Source organism: Panthera onca, chromosome C1, assembly GCF_046562875.1.
Source record: "Panthera onca isolate mPanOnc1 chromosome C1, mPanOnc1 haplotype 2, whole genome shotgun sequence".
NCBI classification, from domain to species: Eukaryota; Metazoa; Chordata; class Mammalia; order Carnivora; family Felidae; genus Panthera; species Panthera onca.
This window is the reverse complement of record NC_138346.1, coordinates 86,897,023-86,918,653: the sequence shown is the minus strand read 5'-3', so window position 1 is coordinate 86,918,653 and position 21,631 is coordinate 86,897,023. Positions and strand designations below refer to the sequence as shown.

General features: G+C 40.4%; 1 long non-coding RNA gene across 1 annotated transcript in view; it reads right to left on the bottom strand.

The window, feature by feature from the left end:
* Nucleotides 1-9,041: 9,041 nt before the first annotated feature.
* The window catches only part of LOC144617165 (uncharacterized), a 45,553-nt gene continuing 32,963 nt past the window's right edge, over nucleotides 9,042-21,631 (bottom strand). Inside the window, exons 3-4 of the long non-coding RNA XR_013557321.2 lie at nucleotides 11,868-11,967; nucleotides 9,042-10,356 (exon numbers count right to left, since the gene is read on the bottom strand). This is a non-coding gene — a long non-coding RNA (uncharacterized LOC144617165). The remainder of the gene's footprint in view (nucleotides 10,357-11,867; nucleotides 11,968-21,631) is intronic.

The following is a 21,631-nucleotide window of genomic DNA, read 5'->3' as shown; positions in this document are numbered from 1 at the left end:
CATATTTGGTGAGACTAGCATATCTCTTACACCAAAACCATGCGGAGTCAGTTTGAAACAGAAAATCATGAGCCAATCTCACATGAAAAAGGATATTAACAAACTAAATCCAGGGAATATATGCAAAAGATAATACATTATTACCAAGTTGTGGTTATTTCATAAAATCAAAGTTGATTCAATATTAGAAAACTATGGGCTAATTTCATTACACTAAAAGATTAAAGGAAAAAATCAAAATCACCCCAATAGGTACAGCAAAAGCATTCAATATAATGCAGCCACCGTTCAGAATAAAATTCCTAGCAAACCAGGAATACAAGAGATCTTCTTTGACTAAACAAAGAATATCTACAAAAGCATCTACAACAACAATTATACAGACTATCTTTAAAATCAGGAATCTGACAGTATTACACTTTACCACTAATTCTATTCAGCATTGTACAGGAGATTCTTACCATAAGGCAAGGGGGTGGGAATACTCCATTTAATTTCATTTATATAACGCTTTTTAAGTGACAAAACTATAGAAATGGAGATCAGACTAGTGGTAAGCAGGGGTTATGAAGGAGGTGAAGATGAGAGGGAAGTTGAATGTAGCTCTAAAGAAACAACACAAGGGGCCCTTGTGATAACGCCCTATTATGTATCTTGACTGTATTAATGTCAATATTCCATTTGTGACACTGTACTATACTTTTGTAACATGTTACCATTGAGGAAACCTGAGTAGAGAATACACAGGATCTCTGTATTATTTCTGCATTTAAATCTATAATTATCTGAACATAAAAAGTTTAACTGGGGGGTGGGCAGAAACAAATTTTGCATGGAACTTGACAAACTGATTCTAAAATGGATATAGAAAAGCAAAGAGCCAAGAATAGACGACTGGGCCAGGGACATCAACATAAATGGCGAAGTAGGAACTAAGTAAGCGGCTCCGTCCCTTTTCACAAGCAGCTAATGAACTGGCAAAACCTGTCAGAATGAACTCACGAAGAACACTGAAATCCAATCAAGAACTTACAACCAGAGGATGATTTTGGTGAAGAAAGAAACTGCTGCTTTGTAGTGAGAGAGTGCTGTGGCATTTTAAACTGCGTCCCACCGCCCCCCCCCCCCCAACCCCACCACCAACTCGGATCTGTGTCAAGACTGTAGAGCACACAGTCCTCATGCACCTTGCTGCAGGGACCAAGACTGACCTTATGCTCAAAGAACTGTGCTCTGGGGTCTCCACTGGAGTTTCCTTAATGAGCAGCGTAAAAGCTTCCCTTTGTGTCACCCCATTTGGAGCATTCCCAGGGCTGGGGTGGCTTTCCCAGGCAGCTTCTGCAAAACATTTAAAGGCATAGGTACTGGCCGGGACCTGGGCAAGGGAAAATACTTGGAACAAGCAATGGATAGACTGAGAAGCTGGAAAGGCAGGGAATGGAAAAGCAGATAAATACAGGAATAGGGATTTGAACAGCTTCCATGTATACCACAGAAGGAAGAATGACATATGCGTGGCCAGGTTGGGACGTATGTTAGAAAAGGCCTCAGAAGACCTAAGCTTCCACTGCTGGCTGGCCTTCAGTCTCCACATGAGTGGGAAGTACGTACTAAGGCAGAGTTTTAAATAGACTAGCTAAACACTGAACGAGTGTCACAGCACAGAGCCCATCCGCAGAGTAATTTGTAATGCATATTTGTCTTATAATTCCTATTTATTTCTCCTTTTTTCCCTATATTATTTATTTTCTTGAAACAGTTATTTTTTATTTACTAAAAAGATTTTTTTAATGTTTATTTATTTTTGAGAGAGAGAGAGAGACAGAGCATGAGCAGGGGAGGGTCAGAGAGAGAGGGAGACACAGACTCTGAAGCAGGCTCCAAGCTCCAAGCTGTCAGCACAGAGCCCGACACAGAGCTCGAACACATGAGCTGTGAGATCACGACCTGAGCCGAAGACGGACACTTAAGTAACTGAGCCACCCAGGCGCCCCAAGAGTAATTTTTTTAAAGGTTATTTATTTTTGAGAGAGAGAGAGAGTGAACAGAAGAGGGGCAGAGAGAGTTGGAGACGCAGAATCCAAAACAGGCCCCAGGCTCTGATCTATCAGCACAGAGCCCGATGTGGGGCGTGAACTCATGAACCACGAGACCATGATTTGAGGCAAAGTCAGATGCTTAACCAACTGAGACACGCAGATGCCCCTTCCCTATATTATTTAGAAGATAAATGCAAAAATATATATATAAATAATTTTAAAACTAGGTTAAAGGGTGGGAGATGGAGCTATAAAGAAACAAAGTTTTTCTCTACAACTGAAGAATAGTCTGAAGAAATTCTTGTCTAAAGAATAATAACCAGAGGAGGGACCTGACCTATCAGATAGCAAGGCTTATTACACATCTGTAGTAACTAAGACAGTGTGAGATTAGGTGTATGTGGAGATAACCCTACAGACCAGTGAAATGGGACAGAGATTTCAGAATCCGATCTGGACACCTAGGTGGAAACTTGATATAGGAAAGAACTAGTATTGCAAATCAGTGGCAAAAGAATGAATTTATCATTGACCTCTGCAAGGACAACTGATGATCCACACGAAGGAAAAAACAAAGTGGTAGTGTCTTTGAACACATGAACACTCAGTTCGGGATGGCTCACGAACTTACATGGGAAAAACAAGACTTTAAACCTCTAAAAGAGTATATAGGAAAATGCACTTAACACTTCAGGGTAATAAATAACTTTCAAAGTAAACAAAAACATAAACCAAAAAGGAAAAGAGTGATAAAGGATTGCTGCTGTCCAGAATAAAATTTGAAAGCCTATGAATTAAAATGAGAATGTCAAACAACCCCTAGAAATGGGAAAAAGACATAATGAATAGTTTTTCACAGAAGATGAATGGAGAGTAAGCATAGGAAAAATTTCTCCATGTCAATGGTAATCAAGGCAATGTATATTTAAACTATCATGAAATACAATGTCATGTCCAAGCAGACCAGTTCAAAGTTAAAAATCTAAAAATGTCACGAATCGGCAATATGTGGACTAAAGATACTTCTCATACACTACTGATGTAGAATGAAGTGGTTACAACTACTTTAGAAAACAATTTAAAATCACAGGACAGGTGAATTTGTGCATATACAACAATACCACTTTTAGATATATGTTCTAGAGAAATTCCTCTTTTAAAAAAAAAATTTGAGAGAGTATGAGAGGGAGAGGGTCAGAGGGGAAGAAAGAGAGAGAGAGAATCTTAAACAAGCTCCACCCTCAGGGCAGAACCCGATATGGGGCTTGATCCCATGACCCTGTGATCACGACCTAAACCAAAATCAAGAGTCAGATGTTCAACTGACTGAGCCACTCAGGTATCCCTAGAGAAATTCTTAAATATATGAACATGAAGAAAGTTATACAAAAACAATTATAGTAAAACTGTTTTGCAACAATAAGTCAGTCCAAATGCCCAACAACAGTAAAATAGACCAAAAAAAAATCAGAATGTATTTTTGAAATGGAGTACTATGCAACAGTGAAAAACAGATTACAGATATATTTATCAACATAAATGGATCTCAAGAACATCATGTGAATGAAAATATCGAGTTATGGAATAACACATTATAATTCCCTTTATATAAAGTTCAAAACCAGGTAAAATGAAACAATATAGAGATGTAGTTTATTTTTTTATTTAAAAAAATTTTAATGTTTACTTATTTTTGGCAGAGAGAGAGAGAGCGAGAGCATGAGTGGGGGAGGGGCAGAGAGAGAGGAAGACACAGAATCTGAAACAGGTTTCAGGCTCTGAGCTGTTAGCACAGAGCCCAACGTGGGGCTCGAACTCACAGACAGCGAGATCATGACCTCAGCCAAAGTCAGATGCTCAACCGACTGAGCCACCCAGGCACCCCTAGCGATGTAGTTTATATAAATATATACATATATAATCTTTATATAGGTTAATATATATACCAAGATGGTAAACTGAGGAAAACAAGGGAATAACTAACATAATTTCAGGATAGTGGGTACCTTTGGGGCAAAGAAAGGGAGACGCAATTGGGCAAGAACTCAAAAAACGTAGGCTTTCAAAAGTAAAGGTAGTATCTTTTTGGAGCGCCTGGGTAGCTCAGGGGGGTGCCTGGGTAGCTCAGTCAGTTGAGCATCTGACTCTTGGTTTTGGCTCAGGTCATGATCTTGTAGTTTGGTGGGTTCAAGCCCCAGGTTGTGTTCTGCACTGGCAGTGTGGAGCCTGCTTGGGATTTTCTCTCTCCCTCTTTCTCTGCTCCTCCCCATCATGCTGTCTCTCTCTCTCTCAAAATATATAAATAAACTTTAAAAAAAAAAAGGTAGCATCTTATTTCTTAATCTGACTTGTGAGCAGTGATCATTTTACTAGTTTTTAAATGCTACTTATATGCTATATACATTCTTCTAGTATGCTATATTTCACAAGGTATAAAGCATTGCATTCACAACAAAAGACATTTTATTTACAGTAAAAAGGAAAAACAAAAAGAAAGTCTGAGTATGAAAAAATAGATCAAGTCCATGTTTTAGAAAGATTATTCTAGTGGACACGAAGAAGAGAAACACCAAAGGCTACTACTATCCAGGAGGAAGAAAATGAAGTTCTAACCTCAGCAATGCCAGTCAAGTACAGATTTAAAAGAGAAACCTTGTAAAAATAAGTAAATGAAAAATAAATAAGAGAGAAACCTTGGGAACACATAATTGACAGAATAGATAAGAAGATACTGATGTGTTTTGTGCCTGGCTTATTTGTGCCTGCGTTTATTTTTAAGATGATGATAATGACCAAAGAGGCCTGTAGGGAAGACCTGTGTGAAGGGTGGGAGGTAGAATAGGAGTAAGCCGTGGAAAGATAGACCCACAAAAGAACAATGTCCCCAAAGCCAGGTGAAGAGTAAGAAGTTAGAGTTTACGTTAGTTAGCTTCCATCGCCATAAAGTATGTTCTGAGGTCATCTGCTATTATGAAATTTACAGGAATGGTTTTCTGGACTTGAGGAGAATGGAAGGCTTTGGAGCAGCAGCTATGAGAAATATAATGGGGGGGGGGGGAGGGAAACAGAGACAAAATGCTGAACTGCAATGAGGGCTTGACTGAAGTTAGAAAGCATGAACCTGTAGGAGAGTCATCTGGCATGAGTCATGACCTGGTCCAGCCACCTTGACTATCATTGAGCAGTTACCAAGACTGTAAACATTATCATGTCCAAAACATACAGATTCACACATGCAAGCACTAGCACATACACTCACACACTCTGAAGTCTGGGCTAAGCGATTTGTCAAAAGTCCATCAAAGACCATAGACCATGGCGTAGAGGAGACTTTGTAAAAGCCCTTTTACTAGGTAATATAATTTCCATGGATAAGTATTTCCATCTAGGCACAGCTTCTTCAGGATTCTGGTTGGACAGCACTTCTGGGAAAACTTACAAGAGGAAAGTTGCTGGGACAAATTACAACCCCCACTGCCTTAGTTGACTGCAAGGCAGTAGCTGATATTCACCCTCTTTCTCGTTCTGACCTTCTCCCACTTTTAGCCACTACTCTGGCTGGTTCAGGTGGCTTGCTTGGTGGTATGACCTAAGTCCTCATCTCTGAAATCTGTTTCTGTGTCCTTCTCAAGCCACAGTTACTGCATTTGCTTTTCACAATGGGCAGGAGAGGTGCCCTACACCTTTATGTAGCAGCAGGGTACCTGCTCATAATCATGGTCAATTACTTCTGCCAGTATGGTAACTTTCCTTGCTTGCTGACCGGCTATAATAAGTGATGTGGTGCCAGCCAGGGCTTTGAGTTCTATGATCCATGATGGAAGCATCCTTATCTGAGAACAAGGACCTCAGGTTACTACGGTGATGAGAAAGAGGACTACTATTTCCAGCCCTAAACTTTCAGACCCATGTATTTTACCTATTGAGTCCACAGTACTATATAATGTTTTTTGTTGCAGTTGCATAGCATATCCTAAAGAATAGGACCCCATACTTTGAGTGTGTCATCTCTAAACCAGCCCCTCAGCTTTACCCCTGCCTTCAAGAAGCCATGCAGTATACTCCACAGTCAAATGCCAACTGCCACACTTCATCTGTTGTAAAGTGGTCCCTTGTTCCAAGGTAATGTTATACAAGATTGCTTGTCAATAAGTTAGACACTCAAGGAACCCTCAGATACTGGTGTTGACCAACAACCAGCAAGCAGAAAAAAACCAACTTATACCTGGACTATGAGTGGATCTCAGTTAAGATGAAACACTGTACTTTCTATAGTACAAAGAATCTGATGTAGTCAATTCCAGCAAGTAGCTTGATATTGCAGGGGATATTACAACATCCAGGGATATTACTGTATCAGAGTGTGGCAGTACTTAGCTATGATGGAAAATTCTGGCTACATGGTCACTGAATATCCTAAGTTTAGAAGCTCAATTTCCACCAGAGCCCAGTATAATGCCAGGAGCTGCTTTTCAAATGGCATACAGTTCTCTGTTGCAGATGATCTGTTCTTGCTCCTGAGGGCCTTCTCTGTGACTCACCTATGGGTCCGTATCATAAGCTCTATATGCTGTCTTTCTCTTTCACACATATCTCTAATACTATGGAGTCTGCTATGTCATTGGCCAAGGAACAGGCCTGCTTGCAACAGAGTCTAAGACCTACTCAAATCTACAGTCCCTCTGTGTCATCCAAGACATGACTTATAGTATTCCTAAGAGCAGGTTATGCTGTCTCCAAACCCAAAGATGCCTACAAAATGTGCTTCTCTCTTAGTGGTAAGAAGTGGAAGATGTTGCTGGATACCCATCTGTCTTGCCTCTAAAAACACCACGTTCAGCGAACCATTCACATAGGTTCTTAAGGGTCATTCTCTTCTGCCGGCCATTATGACCTTGTTACTCACCATGGTAATTGTGCTATTTTATTTCTGACAGTTGAGTGTTGCTACTTGGCTTCTACTCCTCAGAAGTCCTATCATTCCCACTGTTACCAAGATCAGTTCTTTCACAGCATGCCCCTACAATTAGCCCCAGCTTACAGAGGACATTCTACCATTGGGCTGCTTTTTATTAAATGCTTATTTATTTTGAGAGAGTGGGGGAGGGGAAAAGAAGCAGAGAGAGAGAGTCCAAAGCATGTTCTGCATTGTCAGCATAGAGTCAGACATGGGAGCTCTATCTCACAAAATGTGAGATCATGACCTGAGCCAAAATCAAGAGTCGGACCCTTAACAACTGAGTCACCCAGGCACCCCTACCACCAGGCTTCTTAAAGACCCTGATGTCCCCATGACCACCACCAATATATCCCTTATTTCCTTGATAAACTGAATGCTTTCCAGCCCTTGTGAAGAACTTGGCCAGTCAATATATTTTTCAGCCTTATGTGCTAGATTCATTGTAGCATGCCTTGTCCTCTGAGCCTTTGGATCCTTTCCTCCACAATTTCTTCCACTGGACTCCATAGAGATTCTAGGACTTCTGCTTCATTTATTGTAGACCACTGGTCTTATCCAGCTTCCAAAACTATCCCAGCAGTATATTAGAACTACCCTTCCGACACTTGCTAGAGTGTTTAACAGTGTATCATGGGAGAATGCCCCATATCAACAAATTCACCCTTGACTGGCTTTTACTCCCCTGATCCCCACTTGATCCAACACTCTAATAGGCCATTCCCAAGCATATTCTCCTGGTTCTTTTTGGAGCATGCTAACCAAGTCTCACAAATCTCTATCTTTTTCCCAGTCTGTACTAAGATTTAGCCATTGTCATAGGTATGGGACCAAATGAAGAGATGAGGGAAGACCTGAGAAACAAAACCATTGTGTTGTAAGGAGTCGGCCTCGTTTGGAGCCTCTTGATAGCTTTCGGGCAAGGAGAGAATTTCTATTTTCCAACAAGGTGTAAGTCTTCCGTAGAACGAAAGGTCTCAGCGGAATTGGCAGATTCAAGGTCTCAGGATCTCATTTGCTTCTTATCATGGCCTAATTTTAACACAGAAGACTTGTGTAAGAATTTAGCCTTCTCTAAAATTCAGCCCACTTTTACAAGTAAATACAGGGTGACTAAGCATTGTCTAATGTTAGTTGTGTCTATCCTTCAACTACAGAAGATGAGAGCCTCAAATGCTCACAGGTGGCTTTCTAACACTTTGCTTTAAATTGGTAGCTAGTAGATGTAAGCAGGTCATTATTTTTCTTCATTGAATCAATAGCACTTAGCAATAGTCACCCAGTTCCATAGTCCTTACAGATACTATTTCCCCCATATTTCTCAAATACCTGAGACATTGCACCAATTATTACATTCCCTTCACCTGTACTCCATCCCTGTTCGCCACAGATGAAAGTCTTAGCAATGGCACTGCCACACTATACATGGGATGATCAATATTCCCCCTACCACCAGTGATTGCCTAACATCTAGACAACAAGGAATCCAACTTCAGAATTCTACCCTTACAGTTGCTTCCTAAGACCACTTCTGCTCTCGACTATCTTAGATCTTGTGCCCTAGAAGCAGCCTAAGAAAGGGATTCTTATTCAGGTTATTTTCTGAGAGAGGCGGGGCAGGGCAGCAGGAAGAACCAAGAGAGGCTGCGGTCTTGGTTTCCTTCTGTTCCCATAAGAAGCTCTGGAGCAGAAACTGTACTGCAGAGTTGGTCACAGCTTGAGACAAAAGGTTGACAGTTTTCTTCCCTCGTGTCAGACAGTCAATGTCTATAGTCCATCACAGGGGGCAGTGTTGGAGCTGGGTGTGTAGCCTTCCTGGGTGAGGCCCCTCCCCGTCAAGGGTAATTCTGCAGACAAGGGGACAGCTGTGAATGGTAATCAGCCTACACTACAGCAGCTAGGCAATGGATGCATCACAGCATGCAAGAGACCCAGCGGCATCCACTAAACTACTACTTCTTAAGATATTCTTAGTGCTCCAAATTACAGTAGCACAGAAGAGCAATTGCATAAAATCAAACCGTAAACTTAAAGTCATACCGTGGTATGTTGGGAGCTGGCCTCTATCAAACCACAAGAGTAGATTATACACAGCTCTTTCCAAGTCAGCATTCAGTGATGTCATGTCGGTAGCTCAAAATTGTCTGTGGTGGGAATATTTACACCACGGAAACAGGCAGAAGCTACACACCCGGTCCTTTATCCATCTGTCTGTCTATCTGTCTATCTGCCTATCTGCCTGCCTATCTATCTATCTATCCATCTGGAAAGGACAGTCAAGTTGTTAGATATTTACCAGCACACACGGAAGCAGTGCAAGACAGAAAGCTTTATTCCTGATTTTAAATATGAGGAAAACAAGCTAAGAAAGAGCAATTAAGTGATAGTTTTAGAATTAAAACCTGTTGCTATCTACCTCATTGCAATGGGAATAATGAGGTTTAGTTCAACACACATTTATTGAGTGACAACCATGTGCGGGCACCGTCGTCACTAAGATACATTCTCAGTCCACAAAGGAAATGGGATGGAAGTTCAATCTTTGGAAAACAAAGAAGATGGTATCTTGAAACCTTGATTGGATTACTTCAAGTTATTTTCACATGTTTGAGATTTTAATAATGTTCTAAAGATTTTTCCCTTTCAAATTTATAAAATGAGGGTTAAAAAAATTGAATCCCAATGCTTCCATTTATGAGATATATACTTTTGAAATGCACAAAGCTTAACACAAATAAATGAATTGTTAATAGGAAAATCAATAGTAAAGGGAACCGTCCTGTTTCAAATGGCTGAAGGAGCAGATCCCTCAGAGTCAAGATGAGGGCGTGACTCGACTCTACTTTTCAATTGAGTCAAGACCGTTTTTTGTTGTGGTGTTTCAAGTGAGTTGGAACAACTTTGGGCTTTTATTTTAACAAGTGACGTTTTCATGTGATCAGAATTCTTGTGGCCCTGGAGAAACAAGCAGCATTACTCTCTTCCAACATCTGATTCCATATTGTTTTCAGAGCCAGAACTAGAGTTGTTCTGAAGAAGTTTCCAAATAAAGACAGCTCCAGCTGCTCGTGGTACACGCATCTTCTCATGTCCATTCAGGAAAGGTCGATTAGTTCAGTGCCTTCCTCTCTTCGGATGTTTGCTGATCTGCCAGTTTTAAGACGGTCATATTTCAAACCTTCTCTTCTGTTCCTCCCTTTATTTTCTCACACCTTTGTCCATAACCCACTCCCTATCGTCCTAGGATCTCCACTTCATTTTTCATCCCAGCTGCACTTGCTTGCTCCTCTCATTACTATTTCTGGCAGAACAGTACATTATGGTCACACTGTCACTGGTCTTCGGTGCCATCAGGATACTCTGATGGAAGGGGAGAAATTAAAAGATGGCTTTCTATTGCCATAGTTAGAGGTATAATCACAGCAACAGAAACACTCATAACACTGGTAAACGTACCAATCTGAGCACCTTACTGGTTCTTTGAGAATCCAATTCATGTGTGCGTAGAAATATTCACACACACGCACACCTATGCACACATACATACGCACACACTGCGTATGATTATATATCCTTTTCCTAACTGAACACAGCAAAGGCAACAGTACTCTTCAAAGGGTTTCTTCTCACTGGGCCAAATTTTGTAAGTGTGCTATCCGGGAAGGTTGTATACGACAGACAAAGACCAAAAAGATTGCTTGTTCCAAGAATTTACTGAACGATTTCATATTGTTGAATTTCACCCATTAACACATGGATTTAGATCCTAACAATGACTGACAGACATTTGGAAAGCAAAAGTAAACGTTGACCTGCAGACAGTTCAAATTTGCCATATGCTTGCTGTCACCATTAACAGTTTGTAGACCATCCTAATTTATGCTTCAGCTAGCTAACCTGATATATTTTAAAGAGAGGGCATACCTGTTTCTTTTTCAAATAAGGTATTTTATTTTTCCCTATGATTCATAAGTATGACAACATAATAAATGATGAAGGATAAATTTAAGATAGTTTGAAGGGCGAGGAACAGTTTTTTTGCACCCTGGGACCTATCACAAATGTTTCCACCTGAATGCCTGCCTCACTGACGAAATTCTCTAACAATATTCATCAGGTACAATTTCAGAAATAAAAGGTACTTCCTTCAACATCACGTAACAGAATTTTTAAGGGGAACTTCTTGGTGCTTAGAAATCACTGTAGTTGGAATTGTATATACGTAAATAAATGACTACAAATACTCAGTTTTTACCCCAGTTTTTGCCTTTTTGGAAAAGAATTCTATTATCCTCTCGTGTGTTTAAACAACTAAACATCCCATTAACTAGCTGCCCTTTCTTTCACTTCTTGAAGCTTCATTTCTCAGGCACCATTATTGCTGGAAGGGAGTTCCGATGAAAGGGAAAAGAGAAAGAGGTCCATGTGAGTTGTTTCAGAATTTGACACTTCAGTGCCAACCTACTCACCCTTTCCCCTTCATGTACTTAAGGATGGGTCTTCAACTTTTCCAGTTTTAATCAGATAGCCCAGATGGTCATGCTCATAGTAAAAATGTTATTAAAGCCTGAGTAAATAAACTAATTAAGAGATTTACTAATTAATTTTTAAAATATTCTAGATTCTGAACAAGGGCTATAGATTGTGTCATACAATCTTTGTCCCTTCTGTTTGCAACATAGTTGTTGGGAGGTGGTGGTACTCAATAAATGAATTTTAATTAGTTAGTTAAAACAGTTATTTATAAGTCATAATATGTATTCTGCTTCAAAAAGTGCCACGCTTATGTCAAAATATTCTGAAACAATTAAACCAACCGTCTAAAACATAGAACCATTAATTATTTTATGATAAGATACTCAGTTGCTTACATTTTAGCAACCGTCACCTTTCAAAGATCTCTTCTGAGGACACGGAAGGCACGGATCAGGAAAACAAGAAGTAACTCGCGGTGAGCCACAGAAATGAGACCTGGAAAGAAAAGAAAAACGGTTCGACTGCGGGCTTGTGCTCGTCGTCACGCCGAGGGACAAAGCCCTCGGAGATGCTTTCAAAAAGGACCCACGACTCGCCCGACGCCACCCCTCCGGTTTGTCACGGCAGGCCCTCCTTGCCCTCGAAACTGTCACTGGGAGGAGGGCGAAGGACGCCCCGCTTCACGTGAGGCCCCACCAAGACTCTCGGTTCCTCTGCGACAGCGAAGCCCTGGGCAGCTGGCGCCCTTCCACAGGGAGCTCCAGACACCCCTTTGCCACATTGCGAGTTTCCTCAGGCAGCAGATGTCTTGGAGCTGCTGTGCAGGTCTCCAGCTCTACCGAGCCACCTGTACGACATATTTAATGCACCGGCAATGCTTTTGATGCCGCTTGGGAAAGATTTCTTTCTTCTTTCTTTCTTTCTTTCTTTCTTTCTTTTTTTTTTTTAATTTAATTTTTCTCTCAGCCCCTGCACGATCGGTGGCACTATTGCATGAAATTCGGCCCCCTGTTGCAAAGTTTTGTACTCCGAAACAGAAGGGAGAAGCCTCTCCCCCCAAAAGATTCAGGAAAAGGCTGTCGCCTTCTAGAGCATGACAGTTACGCTTCGTTCCTTAAAAATCGAATGGTTCCGAAAGGCAGTTTTGCTGAACCACTCCACAGCAAAGTTAAGCAGCTAACTGTTAAACTGCTGACCTTCTGCAGCACTCCGACACTACCAAACTTTAAACTGCGGGTGCAATCCTCTTAGAACATTATCTGGAACACATTCTGACTTTTTCGGCTGCTAAAGTGATACTTACAGTACCATTGTGTCTGTTTAGTTTAAAAATGAGGTTGATAATGATAATGCTTTTCCATAAGATGATCTTCTACTTTTTAATGATACCCGTAGTTTCCCCTACATAAATGACTAAATCCTTACAGAATCTCGGTCTTGATTAGCACTCCTGCTAGTAAAATTTCACATACTAAATCAGCACCAGCTGTAGCAAGAAAGAAAGAAAAAGGCAAGTGTAAATGTTCCATATGCCCCACCAAATTGGCATCTGTGTCAGTAACCCTTTTTTTTTAAGCTATTGTATACATACATTCTCTTAAGTGTTTTGTTCACAGAATACTGCTAACAAAATTCCTCTGTTGGCATCTCAAGGAAAGAGCCTGTCCTTGATATCATTCAACTGCACAAAACACAATTTCTCTTTCTCCCCTTGTGGTCACAGACACACCTGAACGTTCTATTTATGTAAGTTGCTTCAAGTTAGCGAACCTTTATCTTGACATCTGTTCTCTGTAATGTGACACTGCAGTGCTCTTATAAAGCTGTTTTACAGCTGGAGTTAAATGGATAGCAACACCAAATAGTGTCAGAGAGACAATAGAATTATTTCGGTCGACCTGAAAGGTATCTCGGAGAGCAGGCTCAAAACAAATAACCTGGAATGTGGTGGAGATACGAAGCATTTGTGATCACTCTCATCTCGTCATCCATATTTTCTTCAAATTACGAGGTGCCTCTACATAGATAGGTGATATAGCTATACCAGGAATAGTCCGAATGACATATGTAAAGCACGGTGTTATACTACTTTAGGTGGTTTCCAATAGTTTACCCATCAAGACCTTATTAACTGTCTGAAACCCATTAAATACAGTTCTTCAGGGACATATTCAAACCATCCCTAGGAATCCTACAATAGCCATCAGAAAGCTACAAACACAGAGGAGCATACTAATTAAATGGTTTACATAGAAGAAGTAGTGGTCGGGTATGTCCCAGAGAGCTATCTCATTGGAGGAAAAAAAAATGTATTCTCTTCTCTCTTTGGAACATGGTTATGTTGGTGAAGGCCAGCCGACACGAAAAAGAGAACTGACCACTCTTTCTTTGTGACAGTTTTGATTCCTGCTCATGCGTTCTCACACATGTCGAAAACCTTATGTTGTTCTTGTTTATTTGGAGGTCTGCCTCTCTTGATCTGACTCTAAGCTCCTCAAGAGTTGAGATAATATCTGTGTGGTCCTGTATCTATCTTACCAGAGTATCAGAATTTAGTAGATATGCAGGAAAGCTTTACCCACATCAAAATGGCTAAGAAGAACTAACAGTTTTTGCTAAACCTAAACGAACTAGTTGGGGAGCAACTTACCAACTCAGATCAAATGACCCAACTAAATGAGGACAAGGAAAAATGGATGAAAATGTCCCTTACTTTTCTGAAGTTTCCTACTACATAAATATCTTTCATCATGTGTTATCATAGTGCTCTTGAGATTTAGTCAAAGTTATACTTGATTACCATTTTATACCTAAGGGTGAACACCAGAAGATATTTTGGATACAAGTTTGAAAATCACTTTGACCTTAATATCTAGTTTACCTAAATTCTTTTCTTTCCTTTTTTTAAGTTTATTTATTTATTTTGAGACAGACAGAGACGGCATGAGTTGGGGAGGGGCAGAGAGAGAGGGAGAGAGAGAGACTCCCAAGCAGGCTCTGCGCTGCCAGCACGGAGCCTGACGTGGGGCTCAAACCCACAAACCGTGAGCTCATGACCCGAGCCGAAACCGAGAGTCGGACACTTAACCGACTGAGCCACCCAGCGGCCTCTACGTAAAGTCGTAATGAGTAATTTAGAGAAGGTCATGTGGGAAAATCCACAATTGTAGTATATCTTGCAAAGTGCTTTTTTAAATTCATTCTCTTAAAAATACGTAGCTTCTCTTATAAGACAATGGCCTCTCTCCCCAGTACTGTAAGTGATCCAACAAAGCTGCTAGCCACCTCTCAGGGAAGCTGTGATACTGAGAAGTTTGGATGAGATGATCCGATGTTTATATACATGAAATCCAACTGCACCTACCAACCCTAGAGAGATCTTGTAGCTGTTATAATGATTATACTGAGCTGATTCTTAAAACATTTGGTCATATTATAGTTGGCAGTAACCGTGGTAAGATTTCTATTTCTACTAACCTATATGCTCCTGAAATGTAAGTACCGTTGTTTTTAATCTCCAGATTCCCACAGTGATGCAGAGTATGTATTTTAAAATGACTGTTGAGTACCTGAACTTTTTTTGAACAATTGATTCCTTAACTTGGTTGTCCCCTTATTTTTAGACCGAAGTTTGTCATTGACATGCTTATTTTCATACAGTCGTGTGGATGGTAAAGGAACACGCTGATACGGGATTTCCTCAAAGGACAGACAAGTATGAAAATGAACTTGGGGAGTCAATCAATCAAAAGGTCCTTTCCAAGAACACTGTGTATGCAGTCCTATGACACTTCTTCATGTAGAGTCATCGACCCCAAAGAATGAGGACAGTAACTTGAGCAGGCCGAAACAGTGTCAAGCCAGCATTCTGGTCACTCTATGTCTGTGTCTGGTTGTTAAGCATTTTGAACATCAGCTTTGGTTTCTGATCTAAGGCAATTTGTGACTACATTGAGAAGACACCATACCATTATAATCTTTAAAAAATGAAGCAATAAGCAGTATGTGAAAAATAGGGTCATTTAGCCAATGCTTATAAGGAGGTTGTGGAAAATGGTCATGTTTAGGAGGCAAAGTTGTGGAGGTGATGACATCTGGAATTTGTACTTAGAGCACTGGTCTTCATATCCCAAGGTGATGTTCGGACTAACATGGTCTATGCATACTGGGAACTGATAGGTACCACTTGTCATTGCCTTTTATAATTCCATAGTCTTTGCTCACCAAAAGCTACCTCGTTCTCTAGAGTTGCATGCCAGGGTGGTTTGTATGTGGTGGTTGCTTCTTAAGAGGCCACAGCCAGGTCACACGCTATTTAAAGCACTCCTTTATTTAAGACAACTTTCAAGTGTTTCTACTCCCTTTGCTATCTATGATTGCCCCATTTCAGTTTGCCATAGAACAGCTGTTTCGATATCCAGCATTTATCCGTTCTCCGCATGCATCCAGCCCAGAGGGATTGTTAAGCAGATCATTGTTTTAATTCTGGCTACATTCCAGGTCCCCATTATTAGTGATCCTGTCTTAACATTTACTCTTCAGTTTGGCTCACAGGTGATGTTGATTAAATTGGAAATACCATCTGGGGTAGGTTCTCGTCTGGTAGTCACATTCAAGACTGAGCACACCATTCTCTCGTTTTGGTGTGACGCTTTATGCCACATCTGATGGCCTTCTGGACATGGTTTCGTGCAACCTGGGTTTGACTCCTAGCTTATCCTTTTGGTAGTTGTGCAAAATTGGGCAATCTACCTCACTATAGGGTTTCGGTTTTCTAATGAATAGAACAGGGAGAATAATCATTAAGTCATTTGTTCACTTAGTTCCTTGTTAATTTTGTAACCATTTACTTGGCAACCACTTCGTGTCCGATACTGTGCTAGGTGTAGAGAAATCAGAGATAAAGAAGGAATCAAAGCGGAGGAGAGAAGACACATACCCAGAATGATGGCACGACTACATGTACTGTTTACAAAACGTCTCTTTGCTAACAGATATGAGCAAAGAGCTCTGCAGCCTGGAAGAGAGAGCAACAAAATGGGCCTAGGAATCATAGGATTTCTCCAGAAGGACATGAGCATTGAACTGCATCCTGAAGATCAAAAGCTTCAAACTTTGCTTTTGTACATCTCATCGGTTAAAATGTCCGTGTCACGATAACATACGATAATTTTATCTCTTCCATTGGGGGAAAATATCAAACGTGTACAAATTACTTATTCATTTCATTAGTTGATTTAAATGAGCAATGAAGACTTTAAAACATGTGCTCCACTGTTGGTGGGAATGCAAATTGATGCAGCCACTCTGGAAAACAGTGTGGACATTCCTCAAAAAATTAAAAATAGACCTACCTTATGACCCAGCAGTAGCACTGCTAGGAACTGGCCCAAGGGATACAGGAGTACTGATGCATAGGGGCACTTGTACCCCAATGTTTATAGCAGCACTCTCAACAATAGCCAAATTATGGAAAGAGCCTAAATGTCCATCAACTGATGAATGGATAAAGAAATTGTGGTTTATATACACAATGGAATACTACGTGGCAATGAGAAAGAATGAAATATGGCCTTTTGTAGCAACATGGATGGAACTGGAGAGTGTGATGCTAAGTGAAATAAGCCATACAGAGAAAGACAGATACCATATGTTTTCGCTCTTATGTGGATCCTGAGAAACTTAACAGAAACCCATGGAGGAGGGGAAGGAAAAAAAAAAAAAAAAGAGGTTAGAGTGGGAGAGAGCCAAAGCATAAGAGACTCTTAAAAAGTGAGAACAAACTGAGGGTTGATGGGGGGTGGGAGGGAGGGGAGGGTGGGTGATGGGTATTGAGGAGGGCACCTGTTGGGATGAGCACTGGGTGTTGTATGGAAACCAATTTGACAATAAATTTCATATATTAAAAAAATTTTTTTTTAATTAAAAAAATAAAAAAAAAAAAACCATGTGCTCCATACCACATTGGATTGTTTTGTGAACCAAATGGCACAATTTGTGAACAAACACCTTTTAAAGTACTGGAGAAAGCTCTTTCAAACGTGTGGGTGATGTTGCTTGTCCGGCCTATCCCGAGAGGCTATCACAGAAAAATGTGAAAAAATGTTGCAAATGTAAAACACAGATAATAATAAGATGGTAATTGCTAACACTTAGTTTGTTCTTACAATGTACTAGACCCCATCCTAAATGTTTTATATATATTTGCTCCTTTAATCCTCACAACAGCCCGCAAGGCGGGTTCTGGAGGTAAGCCAAATAAACATGTCAGTATGGAACCATTTTTGACCTACAAAAATGACAGTTTCATACGGTTCAACCTGGTATTACACCAGTATTTTAGGTGTAATATATTACATCACTATATTAGATGAAGAAAAGAGGTGCAAATAGGTTAATTTACTCAAGATCACAGTGTTAGTAAAAGATTATTATTTTTCTTATTTTTTATGGACATTGTGAGTTTGTTAGAGTTCTTGGATTACAAGAATAAAAGTCCAAAATGTCTAACTTGACAGAGAAAAATAATTGATTGAAAAGATATAGAGTCGCTCATAGAATCAAAGGAAAAGCTGAACAACAGAATATTTCTAGAATCCCATGGTTTCTCATCACCTCAAGGTCTACATCCTCTTTAAAGCCACCATCATTCCTCACCTGGATGAATGCAGGAACCTCCCAACTAGTCCCTGGGTTTCTGCCCTTGACCTTCTTCAGGCGATTTCCAACCTAATAAACGAATAGATGGTTTGTTTCTTTGTTTGTTTGTTTGTTTGTCTTAATGTTTATTCATTTTTGAGAGAGAGAGAGAGAGACAGAGCACAAGCAGATGAGGGGCAGAGAGAGAGAGGGAGACACAGAATCCAAAGCAGGCTCCAGACTTTGAGCTGCCAGCACAGAGCCTGACACAGGGCTTGAACTCACAAACCACAAGATCATGACCCGAGCCGAAGTCGGAAGGACCCACTGAGCCACCCAGGTGCCCCCAAATAGATGATATTAAATGTAGATCAAGAAATGCCACTCTCCTACTTAAACTGTTCAATGGCTCCATTTCACTCCAGGTCAAAGCCAACATCTTTTCTCTTTACCATGGAATCCCTATGTGATCTTCCCCCAGCCCCCAGACCACTCTGACCTCACCTCCTACCACCCTCTCTCTCCTTCCCTCTGCTCCACTCACATTCCTTGAAGACCCAGGGCATAATCCCACCTCAGACCTTTGCATCTTTGGGTCTTTCTCCAGATAACCACGTAGCTCATTCCCACATCTCCTTCTGGTTTTTCTCACACCTCACCTTCTCAATGAGATCTTCCTTCACCCCCCATTTAAAGTTTCCTTTTTATTTAAATTTATTTATTTATTTTGAGAGAGACAGGGCTCAAGTGGGGGAGGAACAGAATAAATGAAACGGTCTCTGTGCTGAGAGCAGTGAGCCCATTGTGGGGCTGGAACACATAAAACATGAGAGATCATGACCTGAGCCAAAGTCAATACTTAACCAACTGAGCCACCCAGGCACCTCTTCCCCCCCATTTAAAATTTCAATCCCACGTGGCACCTGGGTGGTACATTTAGTTAAGCGACTGATTCTTGGTTTCAGCTCAGGTCACAGTCTCATGGTTCGTGAGATCCAGGCCCACGATGGGCTCCACGCCGACAGCACAGAGCCTGCTTCAGATTCACTCTGTCCCTCTCCCTCCCTCTCTCTCTCTGCCCCTTCCCCGTTCTTGCTCTCTCTTTCCCTCTCTCTCAAAATAAATAAGTAAACATTTAAAATTTCAACTCCGCCCCATAGAGAAGCATCCCATCCTCCTGCTTTCCTTAATTTTTTCTCTGTAGTACTTATTATTGTTTCACATATTATACGTTTGCTGACTTACATTTATTATTGATCTTAAGTAAAATACTAGGGCAGGGACATTTTGCACAGTAGATAGCACCTAAATAAATACTCGTTGAATAAATGAATGACTAAACCATGGAAAAGTAACACAAACAAAGAAACAAATAGAACAAAACTACACAAAAGTAGAGTGTTGCAGAGCCAGGATGTTCCCACTACTCTCCATGAAATTGTGTTCAAAATAATAATTCTTAGAAGAAAGTATGATGGGCATAGCTTAGGTCCCATGCTCATCCACTGGTCAGAATAGGACAAGACACAATGAGTCTCTAAAAAAAATAGCAGACGAAGGCATTATACTTCTAATACCATAAGAAGGAGGAATGGATTCTAGGTAAGTAAAAATCAATAGATATACCACCCACTGCACATGCTGACCTTCTTGATTGGCTTATCTACTTTTTACTGTATTTTCTAGGCATTCAATATATCATCTAGTATTCTTCAAAAACAGACTTCCATGAAAATTTGATTTAAAATCAGACTTCCCAGCGCAAACCATTATTGTTTCCATTTTCTTTGTATTGATTATCTTTCCACAGTTGTGGGTAAACTTTAAAATATACTATACATATATTAGAATACCGGTGTATCTTATAGAAGCGTTTTTGAATTCTTACATTTAGGATTTTTATTTTATCTTAATGAAAATACTGAAATTATCAGCTTCTAGCTGATTATACTGCTTTTGCTGACAACAAGGCAATGTGTGCTAATTGAAAAAAAAACTGGACACATAGACAAGTATGTAAAGCTACTTAGATCATGCCTTACCCCTTGTTTTCATCCTATCCCACAGATATAGTGTCTTTTAACATGTGGGATATGTACTTCCAGTATATTCTTCTTTAATTTTTTTAATGTTTTTTTTAAATTTATTTTTGAGAGAGAGAAAGAGAGAGACAGAGCACGAGCAGGGGAGGGGCAGAGAGAGAGGGAGACACAGAATCCAAAACAGGCTCCAGGCTCTCAGCTGTCAGCACAGAGCCCGACTCAGGGCTCGAATTCATAAACTGTGAGATCATGACCTGAGCCGAAGCCGGACGCTTAACTGACTGAGCCTCCCAAGCACCCCTGTACTTCCAGTATATTCTTATATCCAGCATACAAAATCACTAGATAGAATATTTTATGCACTACTCTGTAAACTGCATATTAGATAAATTAGCATAATGCATGTTATTCTACAACTTGCATTCTTCATTTTACATTTTATCATGGACAACTTTTCATGCCACATCGGTCTACTTTATTCAAAGTCCATATAGTGTTCCATCAGATGAATGTATCATAACTTATTTAACCAAACCTTTAATGATGAATATTGCTGCTAAAAACAAGGCTACAACTGATGTCACTATATGTAAATGTTCATTTGCATTTTTAGGGTAAAGTCCAAACTGTACAATTACTGAGTGAAAGTGCAGATCTACTTTATATTTTGATACGTATTACTAGATTGTACTAGAGAAAATTTATCACAACAAACATTCCCATCAACGACATATGGTAATGTTCACTTCTTAACACTTACCATCATCTAATAAAAGGCATGGAATCTATTAGTTTGTCTGTGAACTCTAGACTTTAGATACCAGAACTTATACAGTTCCATTTTTCACTGGTAATAGGAGGTGAGTCAGACAACTTAGAGTCAAGGGGGTTTCAACATTTTCATCAAGACTGGATCCTCCCTGAAGTAGACAGATGGATGCCGAAATATAGTACTTAGAAACACAGTATATGCCAACAATGGAAGTACAGGACACAGACACCTCCAGCCCACATTCTCTGGACTTTGGCAGACAAACATGTTTCCAGTGATCTGAGGTTCTACCTCTGATCCTTCACAATACAGCTACTACAAACTCATTGAGTAGACACATCAGATAAAACATACCTGCCATCCCTGAACTAAGCTGTTGGTTTTGTCACATGAATGGAATTCAGAAGATACAGAATTCTCACCAGATGTATTTCAGAGGACGGGGGAAGTGTATGTGGCATCTGATCAGTGGCTTTAAGTCCATTTTTTTAAAGTCCTCCCCGGGATGCCAGGGGGGCTCAGCTGGTTAAGTGTCTGACTTTGGCTCAGGTCATGATCTCACAGTTTGTGAGTTTGAGCCCTGCATCAGGCTATCTGCTGTCAGCACAGAGCCTGCTTGAGATCCTCTGTACCCTTCCTCTCTACCCCTCCCCTGCTTGCTCTTGTGTGTGCTCTCTCTCTCTCTAAAAAGTAAATAAACTTAAAA